The 24833-nt window shown below is 35.7% G+C and overlaps 1 long non-coding RNA gene across 1 annotated transcript in view; it reads right to left on the reverse strand.

Moving 5' to 3' along the window:
* Positions 1-18365, reverse strand: part of LOC145679770 (uncharacterized) — a 183119-nt gene extending 164754 nt beyond the window's left edge. The window contains exon 1 of the long non-coding RNA XR_014130527.1: positions 18210-18365. This is a non-coding gene — a long non-coding RNA (uncharacterized LOC145679770). The remainder of the gene's footprint in view (positions 1-18209) is intronic.
* Positions 18366-24833: the final 6468 nt, after the last annotated feature.

Below are 24833 nucleotides of genomic sequence, written 5' to 3' on the forward strand. Positions count from 1 at the left end.
GTTCATATCATCACTAATAATCATCTAGTTCCGATAGGGAATTAACCCCCCTCCTGCAAAAAAAGACTGACCGTGGCGAAAGGGCGTGAACCTTGTTTAGGCTATTAATCGGGTCCAATATTTCAATAAAAGAGGATAAGTTCCTCCACTCAAATATTTCATTAAAAGAGGAAAAGTTACTCAAACATTCTGAATACCTATTTATGGGCGAAATTTGGTTCCCTTGGAACTTTTTAAGAGTTTGAAGGGCCACCATTTTGAACATTGTCACCTTATTATTCTGGTTAACTAAATCATAACAAGATATTTCAACAATTAATGTTTGTGCCAAGTTTCGTCTCAATCCGCTGAAAATTCATGGTGGTATGGCATTCCCAAATAGCGTTTTATATTTATATATATATATAAATATATATACACAGGTAAATAGGTATGTATATATACACAGGTAATGTATATATACAGGTAAATAGATAAATAGACACACAGAGGGAGAGAGAAAAAGTGTTTTGTTCCCTTCTCGCACCTGTGGTGCGTCAGAGTTAAACCGGGCCTCTTTGCAAAACGTATTGACCAGCCTAACCTAAATACAAGCCTCTTACTGGTTAACGTAGAAACGTGGTCGGGAGGTGTAAGGCATGTAGAAATTGTATTTTTAATAACCATGAGTATGGATTCGAGCCTCTCCATTTCCATATTTTTCTTTTTACTTTTGCAACTACGTCGGAACGTTCAATTTTTATTCTTTACTAATTGCAAATGGCGTTTACATTCAAAATAAGATGAATTTTGATGGCTTTTGTTCGGATACTTTTCTCTTTCGAAATCAAGAAAAGAATAAAAGCAATACGCAAAGACAAAAGGTATTATCAGTACTAAACATTACAAATAATAATTGCTACGAAAGACTAAATACGACCTCTTTCACCATCTCTCATGAGCTGTATGTTTTATTACCAAAAATTTTTATAAACGTCCTTGGTGGGGATTCGAACTGCCGACCTTTGCAGTTGGAAGGCAGCACTTTAACCACTACACCAAGACCAAGGCGCGGTGAACATTTAGTTGTCGGCGTATTTGTTGCATTTGCGTTTTATGTTCCCACTTCGATAATTTTTACTCTTTTTTCTAAGTTTAACAGCTGTTTCTGGCTTTCTCTTTCGGTGTCGTCCTTTATTTACACTATGCACTATTCGTATTCACAGCTTGTGCCCCTCTGCGAAGTCTTATTCAGATTAGACTTTTCTTTTGGCCACTCAGTAAACATTTGATTGATTTAATTCTCATACTCTCCACGGATGGAGCGCAGGAATGCCAGACTCGAAAAATAGGTGTGCATTTACTTTCCTGACAGATAATACATTATTTCAAGTTGTAAGGAATAATGCTAATAATAATAATAATAATAATAATAATAATAATAATAATAATAATAATAATAATAATAATAATAATAATAATAATAATAATAATAATAATAATCCTATAGGGGTTTCGTGAAATAATAGGTTTCACAAAATTGATGTGAACATTAGTTGATATTTAGTTTCTGACTTTGATATATGTCCTTTATTGTAATAAAATCTTTGTTACACTGTAGATTTTTTTTATTGCCTAATGTACCCTATAAGCTTTGGTCTATGTCATGAGTGAGAGTGGTGTGTGTGTGAATGTCATTTTAGGTTAAGAGTACAATTTAGTTATATGTGGGAACCTAACTTAAGTAATATTTGTTTCGTCAGCTGAAATCTTCGATCTCTCAGATAGCAAGTAATAAGCTGTTCGAAGTGACTGATGAAATTATCTACGTAGTAGCAATGAAACTACAAGATTTTTCTAGTTAATCTACTTGTAAAAAGACACAATTAGTAGATGATATAGTTTCTCATTTCCGAGGATTAGTCTATCTGCAATAAATCAAAGATAAAGTTTTTTTTTTATTTAATTACTAAAGATGAGTTAACATGTGTCGGATTGCATTTGGGTTTCAACCTAAGTTGATTTTTTATTTTTATTTTTATTTATTTACTTATTTATTTATTTATTTATTGTTCTCAGGACGGATCTATCTTTTCCCAGATTTATTTCTCATTTTGTGTCACAGGTGTTCAAGTTATTTTTTTCTAATTCTCGTCTTTCTCTAGTTTTCTTTTCCTGCCTTTGAACCTTCTTCTCGTCCTTCCTCTTTTTTCTTTTCTTGTCTATACTTTTCCTATTTTCGAACTTCTCGTGATCAATAACAACGCAAATGTAGTTGTCTTTCACATACATGGTCAAAATTGTTGGGCTGAAAGTGATGAAATAAAATTAGTACTTTATAATTAATTATCATACTGTATTTTTAAATTTTAAATTACAAAATTCATTCTATGTATCTTCTTAATTTCAACTATATATACTGTAAAATACGTTTTAATTACAGAAAGAAAAATCAAAGTGGCGCGGGTCCGGGAATCATAAGAACCTATTTTGAAATGAAAGTTGAAGGCTTGGAAAAAATCACAGGTGTTCTCCAGTTTCCTCAACCCTTATCATTGTAGTTAAAACGATTTCCTATTGTCTCCGCCTTCCTAGAAGACCCCTGTCGTCCGAGCAGGTGAGAACACTGACCTTGAAAAAAATCTTCGTCACATAGAACTAAAGCAAGAAAACAAATAAATTTCTCCCACGTCGGACATTGGTATCAGTTATAAAAAGAAATAACCAAACCTCAAAAGTGCCAAATATTCTTTAAGATGCTTATACAAATCCCCCGCTTGACCTAGCTAGTGCTTAACGTGTAAGACTTCGGTACACGTGGTCCGGGTTTAATTCCCAATAGGAGTGCATTTTGGCGTTCACCCAGTGTCGTGACCATAGTGCTCTCAAACGGATCGGGTTGACCCGACCCAACCCGACCCGACTCGGCTCGGGTCATCTCGTGTCGGGTTACGGGTCGGGTCGGGTCAACTTGCGTCGGGTTGCCGGGTCGGGTCAGCTCAGGTCGGGTTATCGGGTCAGGCTACTCCGGTCGGGTTGTCGGGTCGGGTCAATCGGTTCAGCTCAGGTCGGGTTGTCGGGTCAGGTCAAACCGATCGGATCACGGGTCGGGTCACTCGGGTCGGGTCGGGTCGGGTCGGGTCGGGTCGGGTCGGTCTTACACCTGACCCGACCCCTTGAAAGCACTAGGTGACATCATTAATTATTGATTTGTTTGTTTCACAATTGAGAGGTTCAGGAAGATACTAAGCTAACTGGCAATTTTACCTCTTTGAGAAAAAATCAAAACAACACGTCACAAAGGATACGACTCATCTTCATATCTTGGCTTAGTATGTAACAAGGGCGGATCCAGGACAGATTTCTGGGGGACGGTGGATTGTAATACTGCTACTCACAAGTTAGGGCTACTTTTAAGATCTACAATTCTGGATGGGTTTTATTTTATATTTAAAATACAAAAGGCTTCCTCTTCTTGAGAGACGATCGCCCCTCCATGGATCCGCCCCAGTCTCAGGACAAGCCACACCAACAAGTGGTTCAGGCAAAGGTAAATTAATGACATTAGTATGCTGTTCCGTCAAAATCTCAATCTTGACCAGGGTGTTGGTTAGACTGGTCTCTCACTGAACCCCTTAATTAATGCATTCCTACAATTAATTGTAGCTCTAAAGGTTCTCGTGAAGATTAGCTGGCGGGGTTTACCTAAGATAGCCATTAGTTATCACATTAACAGTTGTGCATCGTGGGTGATGATAATGATCCTGAGTTTAGGTGTTAAATTGGACTCGATATCGAAACAAGGGCTGTTCTTATTCTTGTCAGAGATGGGGCATGGAATGGGACAAATATGAAAATAAGGTTGCTGTAATAGTTTTCCACAGGGTTGGTAAAAGTGCGACTAAGATTTTCCAAACACATGGCAATATTTTATCAAGACTTGGCATATTTAAAATCAAGACTTGTCAATTTCAAGTTTCATCCCCCCTACATCTTGTAATGTTCAATAAGCCGCTGTAAGCAAGACATAGTTCCGTCAATATTCGTTGTTCATTTGTTTCCGCTGGGTTCCAAAGTGGTGAGCTGGATATGGGACTTATAATAGTTTTATTAGAATGATTAAAAAAATCGCAAATTCATGCTCCTGAAAGACGAAAGTTGAAAGAGAAAATAAATTAAATATAAATGAGGGAGAGAAAAGTAATAACATGAAAATAAAAATGAAATATTTGAGTTTAACGTCCCACGAATATGTCGGTTAGGCTAAGGAAGACGATGACTAAAACAAGCAAATAATGACAAAATAATTGGTGGAATGAGAAAGTGGGAGGAAACGGAAGTACACCGAGAAAACCCACGAGCACGTGCATGAAAATGAAATAAAACCTACATTGGCCTATGGTTTCTTTGTCTAGCAGAGTCATAGTTTGGAATCGAAAATGTGAGTTTCGAATCCTTGTATTTAGATTGAGAGTGTAAGTAACGAAATCACTTAACACATCCATTAAGATTTCGGAAAGCAAAATGTTAATTTAGTTAAGCAAACTCCATATACTAAATGCTTGCATCCGCTTGGTACATTGTTCAAAGGTTCACGAAGCAAATCACCTCATTTAGTTTACACATACCTAGTACAAGCGTCAATTACCTGATTCGCTGGATTAAAATAAGAAAATTAGTAATATGTTCCGTTAGTCAGTCACTTTTTACTATTACTGAAACGCTCTCTGATATCGTTTATGTTCGATCAGTTTATATATATCTCCCCTTTTCCCCTCCGCAGGTCGCGAGGCTGAATTTGGGTTTAAATAGATCGGAAGTGGCACTGTTCATCTCAGCGACACCGAAACCAATGGATTCGACATTACTATCGGTCAATTGCAAACATTTTTAAATATTTCCCACTCCCTCTCCTCTTCCTCTGAGTTCCACCATCAAAGTGAAATAATAAAAAACATCCCAGGCTCAAACCTCATCTATATTAAAAATTTCATCGCGATCGGTCGGATGGTTCGAGAGTTATTGTCACAAACATAGTCAGTTTCATTTTTATTTACCATAGATAGATAGATAAATGAGAAGTGTTGAGAAAATTTTATAGCCGTGTCTGGCTTGGCTCCCCTCAGCTTCATCTGCACATAGTTCAAACGGACTACTTGTAAACTCCATTAATTGACGTAGTTCGTTGTCAGTGGTTTCCAATCGGTTTAGAAATCGCGAAATTTTAGATTTTAGAAATCATGAAGCTTTTAATAATAATTAGTAAAAATTGATTTTGAGACAGATTACCAGTTAACGGCTTTAGCAGCATCAAAGTACTTCATAGAACATTACAGTAGTATAATTTATATTATTTGTTCAAAATATTTATTGCATTAACAGTGCCAGCATTTATACATGACAATAGTGAATAGCAAATAGCTTAGGTTAATTCAGGTTAGATTTGGTAGAGTTCACTTAACTTAGTAAGCCTACACAAGTCTGGACTTGTCGGAAATTAATCCAAAAAATAAATATATTGGTGTCGTTGAGGTTTTGTAAAGTGTGTCGTAGGGCAAGAATATTGAGAATCACTGCCTCGATTATTCACTTTAATTAATCATCAATCTCCTTTAACCTGAAGTGCATAATCGTGAAATGCTTAATTAAAATTATAATTTTATATAATCTAGAAAATGCACATATCGTGCATTACGTTACATTACCATTCAACCGCAATACAGCTCATTACGGAAGTGTGGTTGGCTTGAAATTTAGCGTCCTATTCAGCGTCAAGGCTGTTTGCGACTCACACCTACAGCTTAACATGGAATCCTAATCGTATGACTTTTCATCAAGATTTGAATCAACATTTCCCCACTCCTCAACTAGTTTTCCCAACTCGCCAAAAATTTCTGCCATGCCAGGAAAATATTTTTCCTCATTTCATATTATATATAAATAAAAGCTTCATTCGAACCCTGAATCCAACAACTGCATCTGTAATGCAGTGCTGAGTTGATTTTAACGTTCCTTTCAGCACCGAGGCTGTATGAGACTGTATGGACCTACTGATTAACTTGGAATCCGGACCACATGAGCTTCCGTCGGGAATCGAACCCGGGTCTCCAACGCCAAAGGCGCGTGAACTAACTGCTTAGCCACGAAGGAGCTCATCTGTAAAGCAGTGTAAGCAAAAGAGAAAGAAAAAATCACACACACTTTAAAAGTTTGCGCAACTTGGGATCAAAACATTTTCAATGGAGTAAACGTAAACGTCAAAATCGAGAAATAGTAAACGTCAAGGAAAGTGGGCTTCTGCTTATTTATTACTTTGTTAATACTTAATTCCTTCTGTAAATTGTGAAACAATAGGGGTCTACTGTGAAGAAACACTACTTAAACTAATAACCGAAAGAAGAACAGAAGAAACCAGAGTAATTTCCGACTGATTAAATAGTTATATATACTATACCAACTTTACATTGTATTTGTTTTCACACCACGAAAGCGATATACTGTTCTTTACCAGTCATAGAATGTGCACTAGGCTCACCTAGGCCGGGCGATTACAAGTATCTACTTCGACGGAAAAAATGTTGCAACTCTTGTGCAAGAAAAAATTAACGGCAAACTAAGAAGACGAGAGGTTACAGAAAAGCATATCACAGTTCTATCAGAGCCCGGTTCAGAATACTTGGGTCATGCCACACCTAAGTCAGGCACTGGCAAGGATATTGCCGACTCTATATTGGAGCTTTTAGACAAGAACCAGTACGACGTGTCAAGTCTTGAGGCAGCGATGGTGAAGTCACGAACACAGGATGGTGTAACGGCGTGATAAGTCAGATACAAAGATCCCTAGGAAAGGAACTGCAGCATCACATTTGCCTGCATACCAACGAGTTGCAATTTCGACACCTGGTTACCGAATTGGATGGTGGGACGACCGGACCCAACGTTGAATGGGTGTCTGAAATGAAAAAAAAAAAAAAAAAAAACAGATGGTTTAAGCAGCGACCAGAATTATCTCTTTGAAATTTGTAAGGCTGTCGCTACAGGAATGTATACTACCGATCTAGGAAACAGAAAACCAGGACCATTATCACATTCACGATGGCTTACATTGGCCTTCAGGATGCTTCGTCACTACATCAGTATTGATAAACTTAGTTCAAGTTTGTGTCTACTTTGCCAGTACATTATTAAAGTTTACGCCCCCGTCTGGTTTTCAATACGGCGAAATCCTTCGTGCGAAATGGGCGCCAAGCATCTGCTTAGCGTAGCGAAGCTATCACGTTTTCTGACAGAAAATCTACAACACATAGTTCATTCTGTTCTACAAACAAACGGATACTACGCTCATCATGAAAACCTACTGATAGCGCTGACAGCAGATGAAAATTCGCATATTCGAACTTTAGGCTGGAGAAGGATAGAAACAATGCCGCAGTCAGAAGACTCGGAGACCAAGCCGCCCACGTGACTTCATTGTTCCGAAATTAAACTTTGCAGCTGAAAATTACTACGACATGATTAATTGGCCTAAATGTCTAACAGAGCCGCCAATCACACGAAACATAACGGATCAGCAGCTTGAAGAAAACATCCGAACTTCAGCTACTCTAACAACATTTCCTTGCCATCACTGTTGCCACACTTCGTTAAATTGTACCAAATTCAGCTCTTTTTGTCATTCATGGTACCACGGTACCATGGTACCATTTTTAGCCCCTTTTGTGAAAAAGTTGGTACAATTCTACCCAATTCAGCACCATTTAATAAATACTTGTCAAATTATTAATAATGTGATGTGATGCCTTTCAGGGAAGGTTCTAGGACCCTGAACCGGTTTTACACTTTTTACAAATGCCAGTATACTTACCTTATATTCTTCTTACAATCTATTACTCTTCTTCGGTCGTGAAATAAGCGAGAATAAAATGCAATAATATATTTTAACTCGCCTTTGGTTACCTGGGGGCTCCGCCCCAGACCCCCAGGTTTGCTCGGTCTACGACCTCGCATTCTTATCTATCGGCCTTAGTGAATTTCTTGAACTTGCCCTTCATATTTTCTGAATTTGCCCATCCGGGGGTTTCGCTCCCAAACTTCTATCGTTTCTTTTCCTATTTCAACTGTCTAAAAATTAAGATTTTGTATCCCAAGAAAACGCCCATTTAAATAGCATGGGAATTTCTTCATCCCCCTTTAGACCCTAAAATTTAAAAATGTTCTCTTTTGGCAATTTTCCTGTCGGTTAGTCCTTGAAGGCTACAATCGTGAGAAATTTAATCATTCTAATCCTGCCGGAATTGCCTAAACATTTTGGGGTGTAGACGACGTCCCATAACATGGGAAAGATTTTTCAGTTCTCCATAAAACCACTATACAGTTGGAAACTTTTATTTCTGATGATTCACTCAGGTAACGCGAACGAAAACGTACGCACATACGGAATTTCAAGTTTTTATTCCAATTCTAAGTACCTAAAATATGATATTATATGTCCAAAAAAGGCCCATTTAAATAATATTGGGAAATTATTCATCCCCTCTTTAGACCCTCTAAAAATTAAAAATATTCACTTTTGGCAATTTTTCTGTGGGTTTGTCCCGAAAACCTACAATCATGTCAAATTTAATCATTGTAGCCCTACAGGAAGTGCTCAATAATTTGGGTGTGTAAAAGGTGTCCCATATAAATAACATGGGAAAGATTTTTCAGTTCCCCATAAAACCACTCTAAAGTTGGATTTTTTTATTTTTATTGATCTACTTAGGTAGTGCTAGCGAAAATGTACAAGCACACCGAACTTCAAGTTTTTATTTCAATTTTAAGTACCTAAAACATGAGATTATAGGTTAAAAAAAAGAGTCCATTTAAATAACATGGGGAAATTTTTCAATCCCCTCTTTAGACCCCCTAAAAATTAAAGATATTCACTTTTGGCAATTTTCCTGTCGGTTAGTTTCGGAAAGCTACAATCATGCCGAATTTAATCATTGTAGCCCTACAGGAAGTGCTCAATAATTTATGTCAGCTCATGTAGTTTTATATATAGTTAAGATATTTTGTGATAACGTACTGTTTACAAACGAACTCGGACATAATTGTTTCTCGTTTTATATATAGAATAGAGACGCGTTTGGTTTCTTTACAGTACATGTCAAAGATGATAACCGTTTTCCCTTTAAGTTTGCGACCTCTGTTATATTTCCTACGTGCGAGAAAAGTTTCATCTACTTCCACGGTTGCTCGGGGTCCTTCTATTTGGATGTTTTTAAAAAGAGATCTTTCTTGGTTTGGACTCTTGGAAGAGGGCGGTGTGTGGGGCGGGGGGGGGGCAAAAGTGTTCTAGAACTTTACCTCTTTTAGTTTCGTGTTATAAAGCCATGTATTGCAGTGATATAAAATAATGAATTCAGCCCTTTTTGTTTCTATTTGGTACTATTTTTCAGCCCACTCCAGGGCTAAGACTGTGGCAACACTGCTTGCCATAATCAAGCTATGGAATGCACAGTAAAGCTGGTGTCCGAGGCAGCGTCGAAAAAGTGCGGCCAGAACGCAAGAGATATCTAGGTTAGAGCCAAACTGAAGTCTAGAACAAGAATGCCCCATTTCAAGACCAAAAAGAACTACGTGGCCTAAGGTCAAATGTCAACGTATACTTATTGAGTGGGTAGGTGGACGGAACTCGATGTGCAACCACCTCCCCGTGGTGAGTTCTGGGTTATTTTGCGTACAGAGCAAAATATGCGAAGAGTTGCACAAAGAAAATCGTGTTATACCAAGGGCTATGCCTATAATCATCGTTAACGTGGCATTCCAAACAAAATCTGGGCATTAATTCCAACAACTGAGCTAATATTGCTGTACTTTGACTCATAAACATTTTAAAATTATTTACTGGCATTGCCACAAGTTTCTTTTAATAAAATAATTGTATTATAGCCATCAGGTAACTAAAAACGACCACAAGTAGCTTTTCTGTCATTGGTATTGTGCGTGTTGCCTAACCAAACACTTAAAAAACTTTAAGTCCGTTGGAGAAGGAGAAGGGGTTGTCCAATAATTTTTTTAAAAAAAATCAGTAAGGTCGGTGCCACTAATGGCACCTTTTCCGCACTATCCGTCATCGAATTTCCAACAAAAGTGCAAAACGCTCTACCCTAATGTACAATCATGGGGTGTTAAACTAAAAACTAAAGAAAAAGAAAGAAAGAAAGAAAGAAATGAAATAAAATTTCTTTCAAATATCCTAGTAACGCTCTCGCCTTCGGTACGAGCGGTCCCGGGTTCGATTCCGGTGGGGGCACTCGGTCGAAAAAGTATCAAAAGCTTTTAAGTCCAGCCATCCTAAATGAGGCTTTCTTGGGTTTTCCTTATTTCACACCAGGCAAATGCCGGAGTGGTACCTAACATATAGGTCCCAGGCCCTTTGCATCCTTTCCTTTCCCCGGATAGTGTGCTCACCGAGGGACGTCATCCCTCATATGTTACGGGCTAACAAGGTCATTGATGCCGAAAACCCAGAAATCTTAATATTAAATCTTCACTACACAAGAAAATGCTCGCGCTGAAAACGGTTTCTTAGCAATTATATTTAGTCCTCCTGTAGTAATTCTCCACCAAGTAATAAACCGTCACATATAAATTGAATGAATAAACACATGACATTCATTTTGCGTACCTTGAGATGTAAAAAGTTACGAAACATTAATATTCAAAGATTTCTCAAAATTCAGATTCACCTGTTCCTTTCTCCTCAACCATTAACGAGTTACAATAATAAGAATTGTAGTCATTAACCACATTACTTGTTTAGTACTATATTAAAGCAAGTTATACTAAAGAAATATATAAGTAATGGAATATTTAGCTAAAGTGATAGTTTACTGTTGTACTTACCAAGGTTTTTGTTTCCTTCCTCTCTTCTTTTTCTTTTGTAAACAACCTCGTTTATACACCAACTTGGAAGCAAACGACAGTTGTTCCTTGACGTCATCTATGGTACAAGAAAGCGGTGTCTATAGGCGGTCAGGATCTCACATACAGATGGACGTATATAACATATAGCTGACGTATGAAACATTTCTATACGTATGAAAAATACGGAAGATAGTTAGATGTTAGACATCCTGCAGCGACATGATATAACACCTAAGCGGGTAAAAGGCAATACCTGTGTAGTATATGGATAAAGTACGCTCCATACAGATTTCCTTAGTAAACATAACGAATCCTTGTATTTGTACAATATACCGCTGTCCGGATAATGGATTTTTCTCAGTGTACAAGATCATATTACACTAATGGTCATTTTACCCATTTTAAAGGTTCATTCCAATAGTCTTAGAATTGTGTATTAAACTGTTCGGATACATCTGCAGAAAAATGGGAAGACGAGCATTATGTTGAAATATAAATATTAAATATACTTTCTTATTCACGAGTAAAACATGGAGCCATACATGACTATTTAAGTGTCCCATCAAGGAACGTAGGTTCAACTATTTGAGTCCCTCACATACCGCAATTATAATTTTCATACAGTTGCTATTTTGAATAAGGTATGTTTATCATAAACCGATTAATGATAATTGTTAATTATATTTGAATTCCATTACTTTACGTAACATTATCGTTATTTGAGATATCACGAAGAGTGCCGACGAGGAGACTCGGGTTCGATTCCCAGCGGGAATTCATATGGTTCGGAGCCACTTTAAACTGCCGATTCACATCTCATATAGCTTCGGTGCTGCACGCGGCGCTAAACTCCACCTCAAATCAATCAACCATTTATCACATCTGAACGCACGTATGATCTGGAAAAATATATTCAACAGGAACATAAGTATACTGAGCATATCCTGTAATTCCCTTAACAAAACTTAAACATCAGTAACTTTGAATGATAAACATTACTACAAAGAAAAGATGCATTATATTTATGGTTAATTCCAGACTAAATTTGTTTCATACAGTCTAAAAAATTGACTTCACGATAGTAGATCGAGCGACGTGTTTAGATAGAAAGAATATTCCAATATAAGTTAATTTTGTCTTGTGTCAATCTTCAATCAATTACGACTGAACCTATATTTAATTATTATACGAATTTTATTATGAATGTCTTAAAGAAACTACAACGATCATGTATATCGATTTTGTAATTTCTTCTATTTTTATATCTTGGTTTTGGGCAACGGTGCATAAGATTACAAAATCTGTCGTGTAGAAGAAGAAGCAGTAAAGAATATATATGTTGTTCATTCTAAAATAGAAAGAAATAAGATTTAATCTCAATAGCTGAAGATATATGTTGATTTTATGTGTATAATCGTTACATTTAGTTACCAAAACAGCTTATAGTTGCTTGTTTAAAACGTTGCTATGACAATTGAAAAAGAAAAGTATAATTAATGAAGTTTTGGAGAATAAAGGTAATAGTGATATAATTTGTCGTGCCTGATTTAATGTGATTTGATCGTTTTTATATATTTTAAGAATTACACGGACTGTGAGCTGAAATGTAACGTAAAATATATGTATAATATAAATTAATCATTACATTTTAGATGATGGTTTACCGACCAGGACCTTGAGATTAGTTTTGAAGTAAAGTAAAGTAGTTTCAGCATAGAGTTCAACACGGAGTATACTTTACTCAGAAGTGGAAAAAGAATCTATAGAAACATAAAAATGAGTGTGTCTGGAAATGAAAATATGAATGAGGAAGGAATGTAGAGCTACCAGGTATGAACTCTTCAACGAACGTGGCTGAGATTATAAGACAGCTTGGTCAGCAAATGTCCCAAAAAATAACACAGCAACAGCAAAAAATGTCATTTCTGCACATGGTGCAAATGTCACTTCTTACACAATAAACTATAGATACCAAGCTGGAGCAATTAGAACAACAGATGGATGTAAATGTTGAGCAAATAACTAAGCAAGTGGACACTAAAATGGACAGTAAATTGGAAAAAATAAACCAACAAATATATTCAGAATTGAAACAAACCGATTATAAAATGGAACAGATTTTACATCTATTCACTGACATGCAAAGTTCGGTAGAGGTGGTGGAAACTTTAGCGAATGAGCATACCAATCAGATACGGGAATTACAAGAGGAAGTAAATGCGATTAAATAAAAATTTAGTACGGCAAATGGTGATCGGGTTCCGGCACTCAATATTGAACCCATACCATGTGAATTCAGAGGAGTTGTGGAGGATAGTAATTCATCCGAAAAGGACGATAGTGAAGCTAGTCTAGAAAGAGATGGTAGAAGAAATCACTCCTCTCACCGCCGAAAAAACATCTATGTAAATTCCAAACATCATAAGCATACTGGTAGAAATAATCATTTTCGATTTAGTGAAATCAGATCCCTGACAAAATTTAGTGGAGGATCATATGACATCCCGTCAGTACTTTCCTAGAAAAATTCGAGGAAGAGTGTGATTTAATGGGAGTAGACAGATCTAAATTGTTGAAAATTCTGCCTCATATTTTATTACCACCGTGTTCAGTATGGTTTAAGGCAATCCGAAGCAATTTACGTAATTATCTAGATTTTTAAAATGCTTTACTTTCTAATTTAGAAAACGATTTCATGTTGGCAAATCGAGACGCCTTGGTTCGAAACAGACGGTTTGATCCCAAAATTGATAAGAATCTAACTGATTTTGTGATATACGTATATAATGAATTGAAGTTAATTAATCCATACCAACAGTAATCAAGAATAATAGCATCAATCCGAATTTGTTACCTTTTAAGTTGCAACAAATGTTGATTTCTGCACAATGAGTTAATTTCAATCACCTGATTATGATAGTGCAGAATTTTGAAAGTCAATCTATGTTACAGGCTAATAGTAATCGTAATCAAAACAATACTAATCGTAATCAAGTTAGTTATGTACCTGTTCGCAACCTTAGCGTCAGGGAAGAAAGAGATATTAATACGAGAAGTAATAACAGATTCCATTGTAACGATATTAGAACTGAACCTAATTGTACCGGTAATAGAACAGAATCTAATTTTAGGAGAGACAGGAACAATAATATAATGCATTTGGAAACCAAGCGAATAATAAGTGTAATTTTCCACAAAATGGTTTTCGTAATAGATTCATAGATGGCAGGAATTCGCAAAATAGAAATCAGAATACTGTTGAAGTGCATAATAGGCATGGCGATACACAAGATTGTAGCGTGCAATGCAACATAACCGAACCCTTTGGTAATGTAACTTAAGCTAATGTTTTGGCGTCCGGCAAAATATATTCAATTGATTTTTCTTTTATTTCACTTTGAGTACATTTATGATTTCATTTGTTATTCGTACTTTGTTTGAATTCTATACGGATAATATAAATTAATAGTTCCAGTTCAGATGTTCAGAAGTTTCATCCAAGATTAACATAGATAATGTTGAATTTTCAGACAGATTCTTAATATAATAGTTTCTCTACTTGTATTATTTCTTGTCATGATATTGATTATCTATTACATTTAGTGTATTGTTATAATTTCTTTATAATTCGTACTTCTGAATTCTATGCTATTTACGTCTACGCACTGATACAGATATTGTTAATCAAAGCTATATTAACTATGCCCAAATGGAAGAAATAGGGGAGAGTTGCCTACTTTGAACCAGTTACCACTATTTACCATATAAACTAGACAATACACAATTAAATAAGAGAATGATGTTTTAATTTCAAAATATATTGTATCTGCTTTAAAATGGTGTGCATATTGTAACAGAAAAACTCATTATTGACATATTATTAACCAAAAACTAAATTATTGACATCGGTCCATTTAAGGAAACTAGTTTCCTACGTTGAACCATGCGCTTCTTAGAATGGACCTCGCAGAGACTTTCACGAAAAAATAAATTTACTCTCAAACAAGAAAGAAAATACTTGACAATTGAAACGCAGAAGTACTTGCCCAATTAATATAAATGTTAGGATGAATTTATTATCTTTACAGAACCATTACGTAATGAAGAAATAAAAATAATAATGAAAGTAATATTCACTGCTCAATTACGAAACTGAAATAAGTCTTAACACAATTTGCTATTCTGTACAAAATGAAAAGTTGCATCTGCTTTGCGTGTTTAAGAAGTGGGAGAAACGTTAGATGTTGAACAATAGTACATATTTTTTTACTTGGTTTCACCTTTGCACAACGAGTGTGGACTCAATGGTGGCATTTCAAGCACTGAATCATATCTTCTTGCCTGTTTTTCTTACATTGGGAGCAAAACCAACTGGTTAGCTCCTCATTGATTCGAAACAACTGCTTCTTCCTCTGGATCATCTGTGTACCACGAAATGCATTGTGGGCTTAGCGACTGTAGCTGCTCTGCCGTATGATTCATTCAAAAGAGCTGGAATATTTGATTGTTTGATTTGATGTATTTTGTAGGTATTTAAGAACTTTTGTTGGGCTTGGACAAAATACGTATGCAAAGGTCCAAAGAATGCAACATCAAGCGGTTGCAAACGGTGCGTAGTGTGACCAGGTAGCTGCAGTAAAATAATGCAATTTTCTCTTGCAAATTCCCAAGCCGCTAGGTCCTTGCTGTATGTGGTATGTCCATCAAGCAACAGGACTTTATGTTCTTTTATTGCAGTTTGTATTCTTTCTAAAATGTTCAAGCCATACCACAAACAAATCAGAGTTGATGTATTGTGTATCCGAAATCTTGACAATACTTTCTGCAGGGGCACCAATCTCAAAATCACTATTCCACTTTTGGCTTTAAATATCATGGGGGGTATGTAGACACCTGCCGCACTCACTGCACAAACCATAGTAGTATTCACTCCGCGCTCTCCACTTGTAACAGCACCTACCTGACGTTTTCCTTTTTTCTATTTTCGGTAGATGTTTCTGGACAGTAGTGAATCCTGATTCATCATTGTAAATTCTCTAGCTGTGATTTGAAATTGGTCCACATTGCGTTCCAAAAGATCAAAAAAATGTCCTACGTTTTCTCTATTAAATCCCTTTGCTCTTTGTAATGAGGTAGCGTCTGGTTGACGCACGGAAAGTTCAGGATTTCTTCTCATAATACATAGAACAACTTTTTTCCAGCCAAACCTTTCTCCCGATTGAACGTGTGAGAAACACCAAATTTTTCTGCTAAGTCAAACGCTAATCGCCAAACTTCTGTAATCGTCAGTCCAAAAAAACACTCTTCTAATGCTATCATGTGCTCCGCAAGAGTCCTCTCCATGTCTGGGTTGAAGGTAACCTGCCTTCCTAGTCCCTTGGTTCCATTAACGATACTATTTTTCTGAAGAACATGCCGCCTAATCGTTGCTTTAGGAACTCTATATACTCTGTTGCATTCATTTAAATCATAATCTCCATTTCGATAAGCAGCAATGGTCATTTGTAATTCCTCTTCCGTCCATTGGCCATATTGTCCTCTTTGGGCCATTCCTGAGCTGAAATAATGGAGAAACACGTCTTTAATGTATTTTCAGTTACCCAAGGTAATACAATTTATTTTAAATTATTCATAGACTCTGCACGAAAATATTTTAAAATGGTTGCCTGCAATGGACCGGTCCAATTCAGGCAACACGTGCTGGTTCAAATTGGGCAACTGCTACGTTGAAACAAAAAGACGTGTTTTCAAATTTTCTATTACATTGAAATATTAAAGCACATGCATCACGTTGTAGTTAAAACAACACATTTGACGAGTGTATACTTTAAAACTTTGATAGTTACCTGTTAATGATGTAAGTTCACTTGCGATACCAACACTAACAGATCTGTATAACATACATGTTGGCCGTTCTCAGCTTCACTGCGTGCAGGTGGCGCGAAACTGTAAACAAACAGTTCCTGCCCTTATCTGCAAACAGTGTAGCTAACTCTTATATTTCAAATATATCTACTTTTCAAAATATAAGGCGGTCCAATCTAGGAACCGGTCCAACTTCGGGAACTCTCCCCTAAGTTATATAGTATGTCAGCATATACTGAGTTGATTCGTTAATGAGCTCCCATACTATTGATTTAAAGAATCTATTTTTGGACATAAATAATTAACAAATTGATCATATTTTTTGAATTAATCCTCTTCGTCGATAATTTTATACAAATAAAATGGAATTAATTGTTAAATGAATATACGAATAAGATAAAATGAAATTAATATATATATATATATATATATATATATATATATATATATATATATATATATATATATATATACGAAGACTATTCGAAAAGAAATGTAGCCTTATATGTAAAATCATGTAACGGTCCAGGATTCTTTCTTAAATTGTAACCAATTTAAGAAGTCCTCGTCAGGAGCCATTTATACGATATTGTATATCTATTTTTTAATTTCTTCTATTTTTATATCTTGGTTTTGGGCAACGGTGCATAAGATTACACAATCTGTCGTGTAGAAGAAGAAGAAAAGAATATATATGTTGTTCATTCTAAAATAGAAAGAAATAAGATTTAATCTCAATAGCTGAAGATATATGTTGATTTTATGTGTATAATCGTTACATTTAGATACCAAAACAGCTTATAGTTGCTTGTTTAAAACGTTCCTATGACAACTGAAAAAGAAAAGTATAATTAATGATGTTTTGGAGAGTAAAGGTAATAGTGATGTAATTTGTCGTCCCTGATTTAATGTGATTTGATCGTTTTAATATATTTTAAGAATTACACGGACTGTGCGCTGAAATGTAATGTAAAACATATGCATAATATAAATAAATCATTACATTTTAAATGGTGATTCCAATACGTTACAAAACCATGTAATAATTGCTAGTTATTGTTATTCCTGAAACTAATTACGTGAAAAGCTGTTCCCTCATATTGGGGTGCCTCTAGTAACAGTTACTTATTTCGTATTTAGAATGTTCGTAGTTTAATTCTCAGTGTCTATTACCTTAAATTCATTAATTACACAACGGTAAGATTGGTTGAACTAAGTCTCCTCTTGTCCCTTATTAATAATCCCGTTGATAATAAAGAGTCTTTCTTGATATTTTACGTGCTTGTTATACACTGAACAACATCAATACATGCCATATAGCATGAAGCAAGAGAAAAACTTACGTACATACCTAAAATGTTCTTATTACCTGAAGATTGTTCATTAGTGCTAAGTTGAAAGATATTTTCGTTTCTCAAGATAGTTAAAATATATGAGTAATTTTATTTCGTTACCTTATTTACTACTGCTGGTATGGAATGGCGTTCCTCTGGTCCTATAAACTAAGCAACTATTGATGCTTTGTCACATAGGCCTTTGCTCCTTCTTGAATAAGTCTAAGCTGCAAGTCATGGCAAGAAATTACTCTACACAAGTACACAAGCGATTGTTTCCATGCCTTAGAGTAAAGCAGAAGAAGAATTTCAATGGAGAAACTACAAAAATTTGCGTAGTTTTCTAAGCGAATATTACTATGCATTTTCCAAAATTAATTTTCCATAAATTATTTGTCAAGAGACTTACATATTTATTAGCACAATTAAACTGAATAAAACACTTAAAATGAAACTATAAACATTGAGGCAAGCAAATTGTTCTGATAATTTTGATTCACAATACTCTAATACCTTGCATAATGCGGATAATTGTTCTCAAGAAACGTCCGTATTATTGAAATCCGTTTGTTTGAGTCCTATTTACAAAAAGTTTAACTTGAATTTGTTCATCACAAGAATAAATAGAATTATAAAATTTATACAAGTTGTTGCAAAATACCGTTTACAATGCTTGAGGGTTGAATCAATGCATAAAAGCAAGCCAGGAAGTTTATGTACAAAAACACTGCAGAGGCATCCTTTCCGAATTATGAGCCGCCGAAATTCCGGAAAAATAAACTTTGGAGCACCATATCGAATGTACCAACGATGCCAAAGAGAATGGTGAGGTGAATTTTTACAAACTGCGATATCTGTGGTTTCCGAAAATGCCAAAACCAAAATGAGTGGGAACATGCGCAAGAGATTCCCTAAAGAAAGGAAGGAAGGGATTCCCGAATATTCTGAAAGTAAAAGTAACCTTCATTTGTGGAATTTCTTATACACATTCTCACTTATCTTGGTTTTGGCATTTTTGAAAACTACAGGTAATACAATTGTAATGCCCCGGTATTCTGAGTCTATACCGTGCATTACATATATTGTAATTCGTGGTTCTGTAGTTAAATTTTATTTGCATTTTCTGAAAGGTTCAATTTTAAAATTTTAATTATGGTTAGCGTTGAATATTTAGATGTGGGCAATAAGTTTTGTGGTCACTATCGTCCGGAAAAATAGAAATTAAAAGAAGAAAATGTATTAAATTAGTTATTAACTTTCCTTATGTAAGAAGTTTTTGAACATCGAAAAGAAACTTACTCAAGGTAATTTTATATAATTCGTAAATAATATGTTATAAAAGTGCGGGAAAATATAATATTGAAGAAGCTAACAGGTAACTTGATAATTACTAGAAAAAGTTATTGTTTATTTTGAAGGTGGAAAGTAAAATAAAGAATGGCTATGATCTAAGTAATTTTTGCTCGGGAAGCTAATCTTCCCGAAGTTTTATGTTCCGCCTGATAATATGCACTCTTGATTTATTAGCACATGCATCTAAGGACCCCATGCACCTTAGATGAACGCTCTGCCATTCAGCCACCGCGGCCCCCACACAGGAAATTTATCTGCTATCACAATCGTCTGCTAATTTATATTTGTATAACCAATCACCTGGTGTAAGACTGAAATATATGAGATGCAAGAGGCACCTTGCTACGTTTGAAAGTAACCACAAAAACTCCGAATGAGACTAAACGAATATACTAAAAGCAATAGGTTTAGCAAAGAAAGTAAAGAGTGCCCACTACTCAGTGCCATAAATCTGTCCTCGAAAAAGACGAGAGGGCTAGAAAATTTCATTCCACAGATGTGATATGGACAGAGTTTAAAATCCTGTTTTAAATGGCTAGCCCGAATTTCTCTCACACTGCTAACGCAAACAGGGAGAAACAGAGATCGCACTGTTGCAAATCTTCACATGAAAAAAAGGGGTAATGAATAACTTAATTGGAGGCTTTTAGTCAAATTATAAGCTCATATAACGAATCCTTTATTATCGACCTGACTCCATGCAAATTTTTGTAAGGATTTGTTCATTGCTTGCTGAGAAAAACACAAAAAACGTTCCAATGTTATTAGATAGGGAAAAACTCGACTCAGCGAAGAGGTAGCAACCACCTTAATAATAACTATAAATGCATGAAAATTAGAATAATTTAATAAAATCAGAAAACAGCCAGCTTTGCAACTTACTGGATATTTAGAAAGACAAACTATGCAATAATTGCTCAAAACGTCAACTAAAAATACATTAGAATGATAAGAAGTACATTAGAATGATGAAAATACATTAGAATGATTAGAATATATATACCATTCAATCCTAACAAACTTATATGGGAATTAATATTTACTTTTTAATTGTTACCCCTGCAAACTGGATACTTACCTTTTGGAAATTACTTACCTGGATTCATGCTAAATACTTACCTTATGGGAATCAACCTTAGTCTACTTGAAATTCGTCTGGAACTTACTTCATTACTTTCTATCTGAACTTATCCTTTTAAAGCTTAAACCTTACCTACTTCTACTTGGAATTGATAATACTTACCTGAATTCTGTAGGTAAATAATAATTATATGTAACAACACTCATTTACGGAGATGTAAAATGTAAAAATTTGGAAGTTCATCTGAGTATTTGAATACTATTATGTAAACATTTGTAAAACAATTGATCAATTGCATATGTTGATAGAATCAATAATATATTGTTTTGGAAAATATCACTATTTGTGTGTAAACTTATGTTTATTTTAATATTAACTTTGTTCATAAATTCATTATGATATCATGTCTTCACTTCAGCATTTTTACATGGCATTGTAAATATTTTGTTTCGTGTGATCTTGCAGGTTTGCCACGAACCGACCTAACCTATTTTTTCTCGATTCCGCAAGTCGAGATGGCGACGTTTGACTGAGCCACAGGTTCAGTTCTTCGTGATTTTCAGGATGCTGGAAAAGGAGAACTGCACCAAAGAATTTCAACATCGTTGTACGAGGTTGATACAATAACATCTGGACATATTTGTTATTTCTAATGAGTTAAAACAATTGGAGGAAAATAAGTAAATTTTATGATATATATATGAAAAGACGTTTTAAGGTAATCAATTTTATACAACGGAGCATTACACATTTTGTAGAAATTCACTGTACTGCTTTCTCTGGCATCATTGGTATATTCAATAAGCTACCCCAAAGTTCATTTTTCCAGTATCTCAGCGGCTCGTATCTTGGAATGGGTGCTCTGCAGCATTTTTGTACACAGACTGCCTACCTTATTTTCATGCATAGATTCACCTCTCAAGCGTTGTAAACGGTATTTTGCAACAGTATATATATATATATATATATATATATATATATATATATATATATATATACAGAAAACCTTTTAAAAATATTAAAAATGTACAAAACATAAAACCAAAATACGTACACTATTTATTTGAAATCGAAATTAAAATATTTCATTTTACGTCTCTCGCTCATGCACTATATTCTGAAGAAGACAGGTCATCAATGAAAGTGAATAAAAATGAAATGCAAGTGTTTGAGGAAACGAGATAACCCATGGATACGATATTGTCCACCACAAACCCGTGTGGCCTGTGATCAAGCCAGGGACAAGTCAATATACAGGAGAATACTGGAGAGTGTGATACTACTGAGTTAATATCGCTATATCAGAAGCCAACATCCGACTGACTTATACACTATTTCCATCCATATATACTTTGTATTTACTTTTTCGTTATTTTTGAAAAGTTGAAGTTGCAAATATATTGACCATTCGTACATATGAGTAATATTAAAGCCACTTTATACAAGGAATTCAAGTACGACGACCTTTTGCACTCCATTTTAATACCACAGAAATTATTCTTATTTTTTGTCTCTTTCTCTGTTTCTCTCTCTTTGTTCTAACACATTTCTAGCCTACTTTTTACGCCTAGGCCTAATTGTAAATATCGCTTTAAAATACTAAAAGGAAATCTCAGGACTACTCGCTTAATATCACTTCCAATCACTAGTTGCTGAAGGCGCATCACTAATACCAGCATTTCATGTGTGCACCTCCGGTTTAATTTCCTTCATCTGTATCCTCCCTACTACAGCTAGATTCACTTTCTTAAATAATTTAAGATAAATTTCTGATCACTTTCCTCACTGAAATCACTTTCAGAATCTCAGCTATAAGATCGGTTATCTCTTCGCCCTGCAACATTTTTCTTCCTGCCATCGTAGAAATAGACATGAAGGAAATGTGTTAGATTTCCTTTCAACCGAAAGAAAACAAGCACGAGCGTTATGATTACACTTCTAGAAACTATTGCTAGCTGTTGTGGAAGCAAAGAAGTACATGGGAAATGAAAACAAGTCGGCTAACACAAGACATTGGAATACAGATAATTTCAAATTGGATGTCGGGAGCATCCCGACATAGAAGTGAACGGAAAATTTTACAAGGTAGACTCACAGTCGACATTACAACGTAAAGTATTAGAACAAAAAAGTATATGAAGACAATAGGACAATATTAAAATGGACCTCGCAGAAATAAAAATACAAAATTGAAACTACACGCAGTTTGTCAATGATAAGAAAAGAACAATGAAGAGCTTTCATGAACGTGACATTAAATCTCAGGGTTTCATACGCTATAGAGTTAGTTAGTTTGTATAATTGATTATTTTAAAATCTTATTTAATGTATTTGCACCGAGTACGGCGCTGGTTTCTCATAATGGATTTAGTACTTTTCAGATTGGTAACTTGAAATTATTTGTTGGAATTATTATAGGTATGAAGGTGGGGTTGGAAGCGCTTGTGAATTAGGTACTGTACTATGTGTTGTTAAGAGAAGTAGTATGTGGAATTAAGATGTAGAATTATGAGGAACACTGATTACCTCGATAAACCACTCCCTATATTCCTAATGGAAATTCAAATCGTTCTCACAATGCCACAAAAGTGACTCTGTGACACTACCGGCTAGGGTTGTAACTAACTGCATCGTCTGCTCCTGGCAGTAGCTAAGTGTATCATTGGCTAATTCTATCACACTCTCGCGCTCTGAATAATTTAATTCGTTCTTGCTTTTAGTAGATCGTAGTACCCAAATTCCTCGAGTGGCGAAGCTAGCATAACTACGAACCTTCAGAAAATAGACATCTTACAAACTCCGCATTCAATCGAAGAAGCTGCAAATGCCATTGCCACTGCCTTTCAACAAGCTGATCGGAACTTTATACCCACTACCACAATTATACCAGGATTGGACCGATTACCACAAGAAATCCTCAATCATATAGGACATAAACGATATTTTCAAAGAACTTACAATCAATATCGGTCACCAAACTTGAACTCAACAATTTAAATCGTACAATCAAAATTATGATAAGATTTCCGTGAAGAATAATTCAACTCCTTTTGTGAGAAACTGAATCAACCACAGAAGGACAACATCTCCAAATTCTGGTTCGAAATTAAAAACAACTACGAAAAACCAAGACCAGACTAAAAATCCCAACCACCATTGATAATGTCGACATACCAACTGAACAAGATAAACTCCAACTCTAGCTAACGCCTTCACTAACAAGTTCCAGGAACCTCCGTCAAATACACCAGAACAGTATACTATTGAGGAACTATCTCATACAATCAAGACAATTATGGACAATCATGAAGACCTAACCGTTGCTGATCTTGCTGATAACCATCCTCCCTCCATCGCCGATTTGCTCGAACCTATCCATCCTATAGAAGTTGATGAAGTCATCAAAAGCAGGAAGAACACGGCCCCGGGACCTGACAAGATCATCACACAGCATCTCAAAGCTGTTCCACCACTACTTCACGCCAAACTTGCCGAATTATACTCCGCTAGTCTTTTCACTGGATATGTACCTTCTGCTTGAAAGACATCATACACCATTCTCCTTTCTAAACCTGGAAAATCTACCAATCTCACTAGCAATCTACGACCAATAGCACTTACTAATATCTTCTCTAAAATCTGGAAAAAAATCTGATCACAAGGCTTCACCAATACCTCAACAGCATCAACCTTTTAATACCACAGCAAACAGGCTTCCGACATCAACACAGCACCATCACATCGAAATAGCATTTTGCAAGGGACACATCACTGGTGCAGCGTTCCTGGACCTCATAGGTGCGTTTGATTCCGTTTGGCACGATGGTCTTGTGTGCAAACTTACCCATTACAACTTGCCTACAACAATTATTCGATGGATACATAACTTTCTTTCTGACAGAACTACCAGAATCAAACTTAACGATCTATACTCCAATAATATACCTATCCAACGAGGAGTTCCACAAGATCGACAATCACACATCTAATTTATCTCCTATATGTCAACGACACTCCCATCAATCCGAAGTTCACCACACAAGTTGGGCTTTTTGCAAATGACACCGCCTAATACGACATTTGGACCTCCACGCTACTCATGCGCAATGTACTCATACGATTACGAAAACAAATAGCTGAATTTGCAAAATGGTGTCTCAAATGGAAATTGCACCTTAACCCAGGTAACCTCAACTCATTCTCCTCATTCCACCTCGCAGACGCCGACATTCCATTAAGGGCACCCGCAATAATATAAAAATTCAAAACCAACAGGTCCCAATCATGACAACAGCAAAATATCTTGGAGT

The sequence above is a fragment of the Thermobia domestica genome, chromosome 2 (assembly GCF_964235325.1).
Source record: "Thermobia domestica chromosome 2, izTheDome1.hap1.1, whole genome shotgun sequence".
NCBI lineage: Eukaryota > Metazoa > Arthropoda > Insecta > Zygentoma > Lepismatidae > Thermobia > Thermobia domestica.